General features: G+C 43.9%; 1 protein-coding gene across 1 annotated transcript in view; it reads right to left on the bottom strand.

Annotated features, from left to right (window-relative positions):
* LOC146062965 (receptor-type tyrosine-protein phosphatase eta-like) overlaps positions 1 to 12,844 on the bottom strand; it is an 82,011-nt gene that overhangs the window by 43,704 nt on the left and 25,463 nt on the right. The gene's annotated exons all lie outside the window — the stretch shown is intronic.

The raw sequence follows: 12,844 nt of genomic DNA, 5'->3' as shown, positions 1-12,844 counted from the left end.
CCCTAGGCAAAACTTCAACCTACTTCCCGTACCTACCCCCCCCCCCCCCCCCCATAATGATATTTTTAAATCATGTGGTCCTCCCTTCCCCCCTCCCTGCCGGGAAGGTGCCCAAGTGACATGTTTTAACTGGAGGCCCTCTGCACCCTCCCCTTTGACACCCACAACAGAGTACAAGGAGGAGGGGGCAGCAATGTAGGAAGTACTGTATGACTCAAGGGAAAGTATAGAGGTCTTAGAAGTTCCAAAGCCACCACCTGCATTAATTACAAGGATCCTCATAGACATACTTGATTTATTGACTTGTAGACTTGGTGGCATCCCCCACATCCCACCACCCTAGGCAGCTGCCTAAATCTGCCTAGAGATAGAGCCAGCCCTAGTTAAATGACATTGATAGAGTATGAAATAAATTTAAGTGTCCAAATTACCACTGTCATTACATACTTACTTGTATAATTAGTCACTGAAGAACTGTTCCCTTTTATTCCTTCTCCAACAACAGCAGATACCAGGAATGTGTACAAAGTTCCAGGGATTAGATTTGTAATGGTAGTGAATGTGGTGTTTACAAGTAAACTGAATGTAGAATTCCCAGAGATCTCTATAACATAGGAACTTGCATTTCCATATGGTGGCTTCCAGCTCAGAGATATAGAAGTGGTAGTACTATTCCCTGCTGTTAGGTCATTCACATTACCAGGTACTATTTGAAAACATGGGAACAATATGTTAAAGGCAGGACCGTTGTAAGGCTTCTCAGTACCCTAGGCAAAACTTCAACCTACTCCCCGTACCTACCCCCCCCCCCCAATAATGATATTTTTAAATCATGTGGTCTTCCCTTCCCCCCTCCCTGCTTGGAAGGTGCCCAAGTGACGTGTTTTAACTGGAGGCCCTCTGCATCCTCCCCTTTGACACCCACAACAGAGTACAAGGAGGAGGGGGCAGCAATGTAGGAAGTACTGTATGACTCAAGGGAAAGTATAGAGGTCTTAGATGTTCCAAAGCCACCACCTGCATTAATTACAAGGATCCTCATAGACATACTTGATTTATTGATTTGTAGACTTGGTGGCATCCCCCACATCCCACCACCCTAGGCAGCTGCCTAAATCTGCCTAGAGATAGAGCCAGCCCTAGTTAAAGGACATTGATAGAGTATGAAATAAATTTAAGTGACCAAATTACCACTGTCATTACATACTTACTTGTATAATTAGTCACTGAAGAACTGTTCCCTTGTATTCCTTCTCCAACAACAGCAGATACCAGGAATGTGTACAAAGTCCCAGGGATTAGATTTGTAATGGTAGTGAATGTGGTGTTTACAAGTAAACTGAATGTAGAATTCCCAGAGATCTCTATAACATAGGAACTTGCATTTCCATATGGTGGCTTCCAGCTCAGAGATACAGAAGTGGTAGTACTATTCCCTGCTGTTAGGTCATTAACATTACCAGGTACTATTTGAAAACATGGGAACAATATGTTAAAGGCAGGACCGTTGTAAGGCTTCTCAGTACCCTAGGCAAAACTTCAACCTACTCCCCCCGTACCTACCCTTCCGCCCCCCCAATTATTATTTTTTTAAATCATGTGGTCCTCCCATCCCCCCTCCCTGCCAGGAAGGTGCCCAAGTGACATGTTTTAACTGGAGGCCCTCTGTACCCTCCCCTTTGCCACCCACAACAGAGTACAAGGAGGAGGGGGCAGCAATGTAGGAAGTAGTGTATGACTCAAAGGAAAGTATAGAAGTCTTAGATGTTCCAAAGCCACCACCTGCATTAATTACAAGGATCCTCATAGACATACTTGATTTATTGATTTGTAGACTTGGTGGCATCCCCCACATCCCACCACCCTAGGCAGCTGCCTAAATCTGCCTAGAGATCGAGCCAGCCCTAGTTAAAGGACATTGATAGAGTATGAAATAAATTTAAGTGACCAAATTACCACTGTCATTACATACTTACTTGTATAATAAGTCACTGAAGAACTGTTCCCTTTTATTCCTTCTCCAACAACAGCAGATACCAGGAATGTGTACAAAGTCCCAGGGATTAGATTTGTAATGGTAGTGAATGTGGTGTTTACAAGTAAACTGAATGTAGAATTCCCAGAGATCTCTATAACATAGGAACTTGCATTTCCATATGGTGGCTTCCAGCTCAGAGATACAGAAGTGGTAGTACTATTCCCTGCTGTTAGGTCATTCACATTACCAGGTACTATTTGAAAACATGGGAACAATATGTTAAAGGCAGGACCGTTGTAAGGCTTCTCAGTACCCTAGGCAAAACTTCAACCTACTCCCCCCGTACCTACCCCCCCCCCCCCAATTATTTTTTTTTTAAATCATGTGGTCCTCCCATCCCCCCTCCCTGCCAGGAAGGTGCCCAAGTGACATGTTTTAACTGGAGGCCCTCTGCACCCTCCCCTTTGCCACCCACAACAGAGTACAAGGAGGAGGGGGCAGCAATGTAGGTAGTGCTGTATGACTCAAGGGAAAGTATAGAGGTCTTAGATGTTCCAAAGCCACCACCTGCATTAATTACAAGGATCCTCATAGACATACTTGATTTATTGATTTGTAGACTTGGTGGCATCCCCCACATCCCACCACCCTAGGCAGCTGCCTAAATCTGCCTAGAGATAGAGCCAGCCCTAGTTAAAGGACATTGATAGAGTATGAAATAAATTTAAGTGACCAAATTACCACTGTCATTACATACTTACTTGTATAATTAGTCACTGAAGAACTGTTCCCTTTTATTCCTTCTCCAACAACAGCAGATACCAGGAATGTGTACAAAGTCCCAGGGATTAGATTTGTAATGGTACTGAATGTGGTGTTTACAAGTAAACTGAATGTAGAATTCCCAGAGATCTCTATAACATAGGAACTTGCATTTCCATATGGTGGCTTCCAGCTCAGAGATACAGAAGTGGTAGTACTATTCCCTGCTGTTAGGTCATTCACATTACCAGGTACTATTTGAAAACATGGGAACAATATGTTAAAGGCAGGACCGTTGTAAGGCTTCTCAGTACCCTAGGCAAAACTTCAACCTACTCCCCCCGTACCTACCCCCCCCCCCCCCCCAATTATTATTTTTTTAAATCATGTGGTCCTCCCATCCCCCCTCCCTGCCAGGAAGGTGCCCAAGTGACATGTTTTAACTGGAGGCCCTATGCACCCTCCCCTTTGCCACCCACAACAGAGTACAAGGAGGAGGGGGCAGCAATGTAGGAAGTACTGTATGACTCAAGGGAAAGTATAGAGGTCTTAGAAGTTCCAAAGCCACCACCTGCATTAATTACAAGGATCCTCATAGACATACTTGATTTATTGATTTGTAGACTTAGTGGCATCCACCACATCCCACCACCCTAGGCAGCTGCCTAAATCTGCCTAGAGATAGAGCCAGCCCTAGTTAAAGGACATTGATAGAGTATGAAATAAATTTAAGTGACCAAATTACCACTGTCATTACATACTTACTTGTATAATTAGTCACTGAAGAACTGTTCCCTTGTATTCCTTCTCCAACAACAGCAGATACCAGGAATGTGTACAAAGTCCCAGGGATTAGATTTGTAATGGTAGTGAATGTGGTGTTTACAAGTAAACTGAATGTAGAATTCCCAGAGATCTCTATAACATAGGAACTTGCATTTCCATATGGTGGCTTCCAGCTCAGAGATACAGAAGTGGTAGTACTATTCCCTGCTGTTAGGTCATTCACATTACCAGGTACTATGTGAAAACATGGGAACAATATGTTAAAGGCAGGACCGTTGTAAGGCTTCTCAGTACCCTAGGCAAAACTTCAACATACTCCCCCCGTACCTCCCCCCCCCCCCCCCAATTATTATTTTTTTAAATCATGTGGTCCTCCCATCCCCCCTCCCTGCCAGGAAGGTGCCCAAGTGACATGTTTTAACTGGAGGCCCTCTGCACCCTCCCCTTTGCCTCCCACAACAGAGTACAAGGAGGAGGGGGCAGCAATGTAGGAAGTACTGTATGACTCAAGGGAAAGTATAGAGGTCTTAGATGTTCCAAAGCCACCACCTGCATTAATTACAAGGATCCTCATAGACATACTTGATTTATTGATTTGTAGACTTGGTGGCATCCCCCACATCCCACCACCCTAGGCAGCTGCCTAAATCTGCCTAGAGATAGAGCCAGCCCTAGTTAAAGGACATTGATAGAGTATGAAATAAATGTAAGTGACCAAATTACCACTGTCATTACATACTTACTTGTATAATTAGTCACTGAAGAACTGTTCCCTTTTATTCCTTCTCCAACAACAGCAGATACCAGGAATGTGTACAAAGTCCCAGGGATTAGATTTGTAATGGTAGTGAATGTGGTGTTTACAAGTAAACTGAATGTAGAATTCCCAGAGATCTCTATAACATAGGAACTTGCATTTCCATATGGTGGCTTCCAGCTCAGAGATACAGAAGTGGTAGTACTATTCCCTGCTGTTAGGTCATTCACATTACCAGGTACTATTTGAAAACATGGGAACAATATGTTAAAGGCAGGACCGTTGTAAGGCTTCTCAGTACCCTAGGCAAAACTTCAACCTACTCCCCCCGTACCTACCCTTCCCCCCCCCCCAATTATTATTTTTTTAAATCATGTGGTCCTCCCATCCCCCCTCCCTGCCAGGAAGGTGCCCAAGTGACATGTTTTAACTGGAGGCCCTCTGTACCCTCCCCTTTGCCACCCACAACAGAGTACAAGGAGGAGGGGGCAGCAATGTAGGAAGTACTGTATGACTCAAAGGAAAGTATAGAAGTCTTAGATGTTCCAAAGCCACCACCTGCATTAATTACAAGGATCCTCATAGACATACTTGATTTATTGATTTGTAGACTTGGTGGCATCCCCCACATCCCACCACCCTAGGCAGCTGCCTAAATCTGCCTAGAGATAGAGCCAGCCCTAGTTAAAGGACATTGATAGAGTATGAAATAAATTTAAGTGACCAAATTACCACTGTCATTACATACTTACTTGTATAATAAGTCACTGAAGAACTGTTCCCTTTTATTCCTTCTCCAACAACAGCAGATACCAGGAATGTGTACAAAGTCCCAGGGATTAGATTTGTAATGGTAGTGAATGTGGTGTTTACAAGTAAACTGAATGTAGAATTCCCAGAGATCTCTATAACATAGGAACTTGCATTTCCATATGGTGGCTTCCAGCTCAGAGATACAGAAGTGGTAGTACTATTCCCTGCTGTTAGGTCATTCACATTACCAGGTACTATTTGAAAACATGGGAACAATATGTTAAAGGCAGGACCGTTGTAAGGCTTCTCAGTACCCCTAGGCAAAACTTCAACCTACTCCCCCCGTACCTACCCCCCCCCCCCCAATTATTTTTTTTTTTAAATCATGTGGTCCTCCCATCCCCCCTCCCTGCCAGGAAGGTGCCCAAGTGACATGTTTTAACTGGAGGCCCTCTGCACCCTCCCCTTTGCCACCCACAACAGAGTACAAGGAGGAGGGGGCAGCAATGTAGGTAGTACTGTATGACTCAAGGGAAAGTATAGAGGTCTTAGATGTTCCAAAGCCACCACCTGCATTAATTACAAGGATCCTCATAGACATACTTGATTTATTGATTTGTAGACTTGGTGGCATCCCCCACATCCCACCACCCTAGGCAGCTGCCTAAATCTGCCTAGAGATAGAGCCAGCCCTAGTTAAAGGACATTGATAGAGTATGAAATAAATTTAAGTGACCAAATTACCACTGTCATTACATACTTACTTGTATAATTAGTCACTGAAGAACTGTTCCCTTTTATTCCTTCTCCAACAACAGCAGATACCAGGAATGTGTACAAGTCCCAGGGATTAGATTTGTAATGGTACTGAATGTGTTGTTTACAAGTAAACTGAATGTAGAATTCCCAGAGATCTCTATAACATAGGGAACTTGCATTTCCATATGGTGGCTTCCAGCTCAGAGATACAGAAGTGGTAGTACTATTCCCTGCTGTTAGGTCATTCACATTACCAGGTACTATTTGAAAACATGGGAACAATATGTTAAAGGCAGGACCGTTGTAAGGCTTCTCAGTACCCTAGGCAAAACTTCAACCTACTCCCCCCGTACCTACCCCCCCCCCCCCCCCCCCAATTATTATTTTTTTAAATCATGTGGTCCTCCCATCCCCCCTCCCTGCCAGGAAGGTGCCCAAGTGACATGTTTTAACTGGAGGCCCTCTGCACCCTCCCCTTTGCCACCCACAACAGAGTACAAGGAGGAGGGGGCAGCAATGTAGGAAGTACTGTATGACTCAAGGGAAAGTATAGAGGTCTTAGAAGTTCCAAAGCCACCACCTGCATTAATTACAAGGATCCTCATAGACATACTTGATTTATTGATTTGTAGACTTAGTGGCATCCCCCACATCCCACCACCCTAGGCAGCTGCCTAAATCTGCCTAGAGATAGAGCCAGCCCTAGTTAAAGGACATTGATAGAGTATGAAATAAATGTAAGTGACCAAATTACCACTGTCATTACATACTTACTTGTATAATTAGTCACTGAAGAACTGTTCCCTTTTATTCCTTCTCCACAACAGCAGATACCAGGAATGTGTACAAAGTCCCAGGGATAGATTTGTAATGGTAGTGAATGTGGTGTTTACAAGTAAACTGAATGTAGAATTCCCAGAGATCTCTATAACATAGGAACTTGCATTTCCATATGGTGGCTTCCAGCTCAGAGATACAGAAGTGGTAGTACTATTCCCTGCTGTTAGGTCATTCACATTACCAGGTACTATTTGAAAACATGGGAACAATATGTTAAAGGCAGGACCATTGTAAGGCTTCTCAGTACCCTAGGCAAAACTTCAACTTACTCCCCACACCTACCTCCCCCCCCCCCCCCAATAATGATATTTTTAAATCATGTGGTCCTCCCTTCCCCCTTCCCTGCCGGGAAGGTGCCCAAGTGACATGTTTTACTGGAGGCCCTCTGCACCCTCCCCTTTGACACCCACAACAGAGTACAAGGAGGAGGGGCAGCAATGTAGGAAGTACTGTATGACTCAAGGGGAAAGTATAGAGGTCTTAGAAGTTCCAAAGCCACCACCTGCATTAATTACAAGGATCCTCATAGACATACTTGATTTATTGACTTGTAGACTTGGTGGCATCCCCCACATCCCACCACCCTAGGCAGCTGCCTAAATCTGCCTAGAGATAGAGCCAGCCCTAGTTAAAGGACATTGATAGAATATGAAATAAATTTAAGTGTCCAAATTACCACTGTCATTACATACTTACTTGTATAATTAGTCACTGAAGAACTGTTCCCTTTTATTCCTTCTCCAACAACAGCAGATACCAGGAATGTGTACAAAGTTCCAGGGATTAGATTTGTAATGGTAGTGAATGCGGTGTTTACCAAGTAAACTGAATGTAGAATTCCCAGAGATCTCTATAACATAGGAACTTGCATTTCCATATGGTGGCTTCCAGCTCAGAGATACAGAAGTGGTAGTACTATTCTCTGCTGTTAGGTCATTCACATTACCAGGTACTATTTGAAAACATGGAACAATATGTTAAAGGCAGGACCGTTGTAAGGCTTCTCAGTACACTAGGCAAAACTTCAACCTACTCCCCCCGTACCTACCCCCCCCAATAATGATATTTTTAAATCATGTGGTCCTCCCTTCCCCCCTCCCTGCCGGTAAGTTGCCCAAGTGACATGTTTTAACTGGAGGCCCTCTGCACCCTCCCCTTTGACACCCACAACAGAGTACAAGGAGGAGGGGGCAGCAATGTAGGAAGTACTGTATAACTCAAGGGAAAGTAGAGAGGTCTTAGAAGTTCCAAAGCCACCACCTGTATTAATTACAAGGATCCTCATAGACATACTTGATTTATTGACTTGTAGACTTGGTGGCATCCCCCACATCCCACCACCCTAGGCAGCTGCTAAATCTGCCTAGAGATAGAGCCAGCCCTAGTTAAAGGACATTGATAGAGTATGAAATAAATTTAAGTGACCCAAATTACCACTGTCATTACATACTTACTTGTATATTTAGTCACTGAAGAACTGTTCCCTTTATTCCTTCTCCAACAACAGCAGATACCAGGAATGTGTACAAAGTTCCAGGGATTAGATTTGTAATGGTAGTGAATGTGGTGTTTACAAGTAAACTGAATGTAGAATTCCCAGAGATCTCTATAACATAGGAACTTGCATTTCCATATGGTGGCTTCCAGCTCAGAGATACAGAAGTGGTAGTACTATTCCCTGCTGTTAGGTCATTCACATTACCAGGTACTATTTGAAAACATGAGAACAATATGTTAAAGGCAGGACCGTTGTAAGGCTTCTCAGTACCCTAGGCAAAACTTCAACCTACTCCCCGTACCTACCCCCCCCCCCCCCCCAATAATGATATTTTTAAATCATGTGGTCCTCCCCTTCCCCCCTCCCTGCTGGGAAGGTGCCCAAGTGACATGTTTTAACTGGAGGCCCTCTGCACCCTCCCCTTTGACACCCACAACAGAGTACAAGGAGGAGGGGGCAGCAATGTAGGAAGTACTGTATGACTCAAGGGAAAGTATAGAGGTCTTAGAAGTTCCAAAGCCACCACCTGCATTAATTACAAGGTTCCTCATAGACATACTTGATTTATTGACTTGTAGACTTGGTGGCATCCCCCACTCCCACCACCCTAGGCAGCTGCCTAAATCTGCCTAGAGATAGAGCCAGCCCTAGTTAAAGGACATTGATAGAGTATGAAATAAATTTAAGTGACCAAATTACCACTGTCATTACATACTTACTTGTATAATTAGTCACTGAAGAACTGTTCCCTTGTATTCCTTCTCCAACAACAGCAGATACCAGGAATGTGTACAAAAGTCCCAGGGATTAGATTTGTAATGGTAGTGAATGTGGTGTTTACAAGTAAACTGAATGTAGAATTCCCAGAGATCTCTATAACATAGGAACTTGCATTTCCATATGGTGGCTTCCAGCTCAGAGATACAGAAGTGGTAGTACTATTCCCTGCTGTTAGGTCATTCACATTACCAGGTACTATTTGAAAACATGGGAACAATATGTTAAAGGCAGGACCGTTGTAAGGCTTCTCAGTACCCTAGGCAAAACTTCAACCTACTTCCCGTACCTACCCCCCCCCCCCCAGATAATGATATTTTTAAATCATGTGGTCCTCCCTTCCCCCTCCCTGCCGGGAAGGTGCCCTAGTGACCTGTTTTAACTGGAGGCCCTCTGCACCCTCCCCTTTGACACCCACAACAGAGTACAAGGAGGAGGGGGCAGCAATGTAGGAAGTACTGTATGACTCAATGGAAAGTATAGAGGTCTTAGAAGTTCCAAAGCCACCACATGCATTAATTACAAGGATCCTCATTGACATAACTTGATTTATTGACTTGTAGACTTGGTGGCATCCCCCACATCCCACCACCTAGGCAGCTGCCTAAATCTGCCTAGAGATAGAGCCAGCCCTAGTTAAAGGACATTGATAGAGTATGAAATAAATTTTAAGTGACCAAATTACCACTGTCATTACATACTTACTTGTATAATTAGTCACTGAAGAACTGTTCCCTTGTATTCCTTCTCCAACAACAGCAGATACCAGGAATGTGTACAAAGTCCCAGGGATTAGATTTGTAATGGTAGTGAATGTGGTGTTTACAAGTAAACTGAATGTAGAATTCCCAGAGATCTCTATAACATAGGAACTTGCATTTCCATATGGTGGCTTCCAGCTCAGAGATACAGAAGTGGTAGTACTATTCCCTGCTGTTAGGTCATTCACATTACCAGGTACTATTTGAAAACATGGGAACAATATGTTAAAGGCAGGACCGTTGTAAGGCTTCTCAGTACCCTAGGCAAAACTTCAACCTACTCCCCCCGTACCTACCCCCCCCCCCCCCCCCAATTATTTTTTTTTTAAATCATGTGGTCCTCCCATCCCCCTCCCTGCCAGGAAGGTGCCCAAGTGACATGTTTTAACTGGAGGCCCTCTGCACCCTCCCCTTTGCCACCCACAACAGAGTACAAGGAGGAGGGGGCAGCAATGTAGGTAGTGCTGTATGACTCAAGGGAAAGTATAGAGGTCTTAGATGTTCCAAAGCCACCACCTGCATTAATTACAAGGATCCTCATAGACATACTTGATTTATTGATTTGTAGACTTGGTGGCATCCCCCACATCCCACCACCCTAGGCAGCTGCTAAATCTGCCTAGAGATAGAGCCAGCCCTAGTTAAAGGACATTGATAGAGTATGAAATAAATGTAAGTGACCAAATTACCACTGTCATTACATACTTACTTGTATAATTAGTCACTGAAGAACTGTTCCCTTTTATTCCTTCTCCAACAACAGCAGATACCAGGAATGTGTACAAAGTCCCAGGGATTAGATTTGTAATGGTAGTGAATGTGGTGTTTACAAGTAAACTGAATGTAGAATTCCCAGAGATCTCTATAACATAGGAACTTGCATTTCCATATGGTGGCTTCCAGCTCAGAGATACAGAAGTGGTAGTACTATTCCCTGCTGTTAGGTCATTCACATTACCAGGTACTATTTGAAAACATGGGAACAATATGTTAAAGGCAGGACCGTTGTAAGGCTTCTCAGTACCCTAGGCAAAACTTCAACCTACTCCCCCCGTACCTACCCTTCCCCCCCCCCAATTATTATTTTTTTAAATCATGTGGTCCTCCCATCCCCCCTCCCTGCCAGGAAGGTGCCCAAGTGACATGTTTTAACTGGAGGCCCTCTGTACCCTCCCCTTTGCCACCCACAACAGAGTACAAGGAGGAGGGGGCAGCAATGTAGGAAGTACTGTATGACTCAAAGGGAAAGTATAGAAGTCTTAGATGTTCCAAAGCCACCACCTGCATTAATTACAAGGATCCTCATAGACATACTTGATTTATTGATTTGTAGACTTGGTGGCATCCCCCACATCCCACCACCCTAGGCAGCTGCCTAAATCTGCCTAGAGATAAGAGCCAGCCCTAGTTAAAGGACATTGATAGAGTATGAAATAAATTTAAGTGACCAAATTACCACTGTCATTACATACTTACTTGTATAATAAGTCACTGAAGAACTGTTCCCTTTTATTCCTTCTCCAACAACAGCAGATACCAGGAATGTGTACAAAGTCCCAGGGATTAGATTTGTAATGGTAGTGAATGTGGTGTTTACAAGTAAACTGAATGTAGAATTCCCAGAGATCTCTATAACATAGGAACTTGCATTTCCATATGGTGGCTTCCAGCTCAGAGATACAGAAGTGGTAGTACTATTCCCTGCTGTTAGGTCATTCACATTACCAGGTACTATTTGAAAACATGGAACAATATGTTAAAGGCAGGACCGTTGTAAGGCTTCTCAGTACCCTAGGCAAACTTCAACCTACTCCCCCCGTACCTACCCCCCCCCCCCCCAATTATTTTTTTTTTTAAATCATGTGGTCCTCCCATCCCCCCTCCCTGCCAGGAAGGTGCCCAAGTGACATGTTTTAACTGGAGGCCCTCTGCACCCTCCCCTTTGCCACCCACAACAGAGTACAAGGAGGAGGGGGCAGCAATGTAGGTAGTACTGTATGACTCAAGGGAAAGTATAGAGGTCTTAGATGTTCCAAAGCCACCACCTGGCATTAATTACAAGGATCCTCATAGACATACTTGATTTATTGATTTGTAGACTTGGTGGCATCCCCCACATCCCACCCCCCTAGGCAGCTGCCTAAATCTGCCTAGAGATAGAGCCAGCCCTAGTTAAAGGACATTGATAGAGTATGAAATAAATTTAAGTGACCAAATTACCACTGTCATTACATACTTACTTGTATAATTAAGTCACTGAAGAACTGTTCCCTTTTATTCCTTCTCCAACAACAGCAGATACCAGGAATGTGTACAAAGTCCCAGGGATTAGATTTGTAATGTACTGAATGTGTTGTTTACAAGTAAACTGAATGTAGAATTCCCAGAGATCTCTATAACATAGGAACTTGCATTTCCATATGGTGGCTTCCAGCTCAGAGATACAGAAGTGGTAGTACTATTCCCTGCTGTTAGGTCATTTCACATTACCAGGTACTATTTGAAAACATGGGAACAATATGTTAAAGGCAGGACCGTTGTAAGGCTTCTCAGTACCCTAGGCAAAACTTCAACCTACTCCCCCCGTACCTACCCCCCCCCCCCCCCCAATTATTTTTTTTTTTAAATCATGTGGTCCTCCCATCCCCCCTCCCTGCCAGGAAGGTGCCCAAGTGACATGTTTTAACTGGAGGCCCCTCTGCACCCTCCCCTTTGCCACCCACAACAGAGTACAAGGGAGGAGGGGGCAGCAATGTAGGAAGTACTGTATGACTCAAGGGAAAGTATAGAGGTCTTAGAAGTTCCAAAGCCACCACCTGCATTAATTACAAGGATCCTCATAGACATACTTGATTTATTGATTTGTAGACTTAGTGGCATCCCCCACATCCCACCACCCTAGGCAGCTGCCTAAATCTGCCTAGAGATAGAGGCCAGCCCTAGTTAAAGGACATTGATAGAGTAATGAAATAAATGTAAGTGACCAAATTACCACTGTCATTACATACTTACTTGTATAATTAGTCACTGAAGAACTGTTCCCTTTTATTCCTTCTCCAACAACAGCAGATACCAGGAATGTGTACAAAGTCCAGGGATTAGATTTGTAATGGTAGGGAATGTGGTGTTTTACAAGTAAACTGAATGTAGAATTCCCAGAGATCTCTATAACA

The sequence above is a fragment of the Crinia signifera genome, chromosome 3 (assembly GCF_055691185.1).
Source record: "Crinia signifera chromosome 3, ASM5569118v1, whole genome shotgun sequence".
Taxonomy (NCBI): Eukaryota; Metazoa; Chordata; class Amphibia; order Anura; family Myobatrachidae; genus Crinia; species Crinia signifera.
This window is presented reverse-complemented; position numbering and strand designations above follow the sequence as displayed.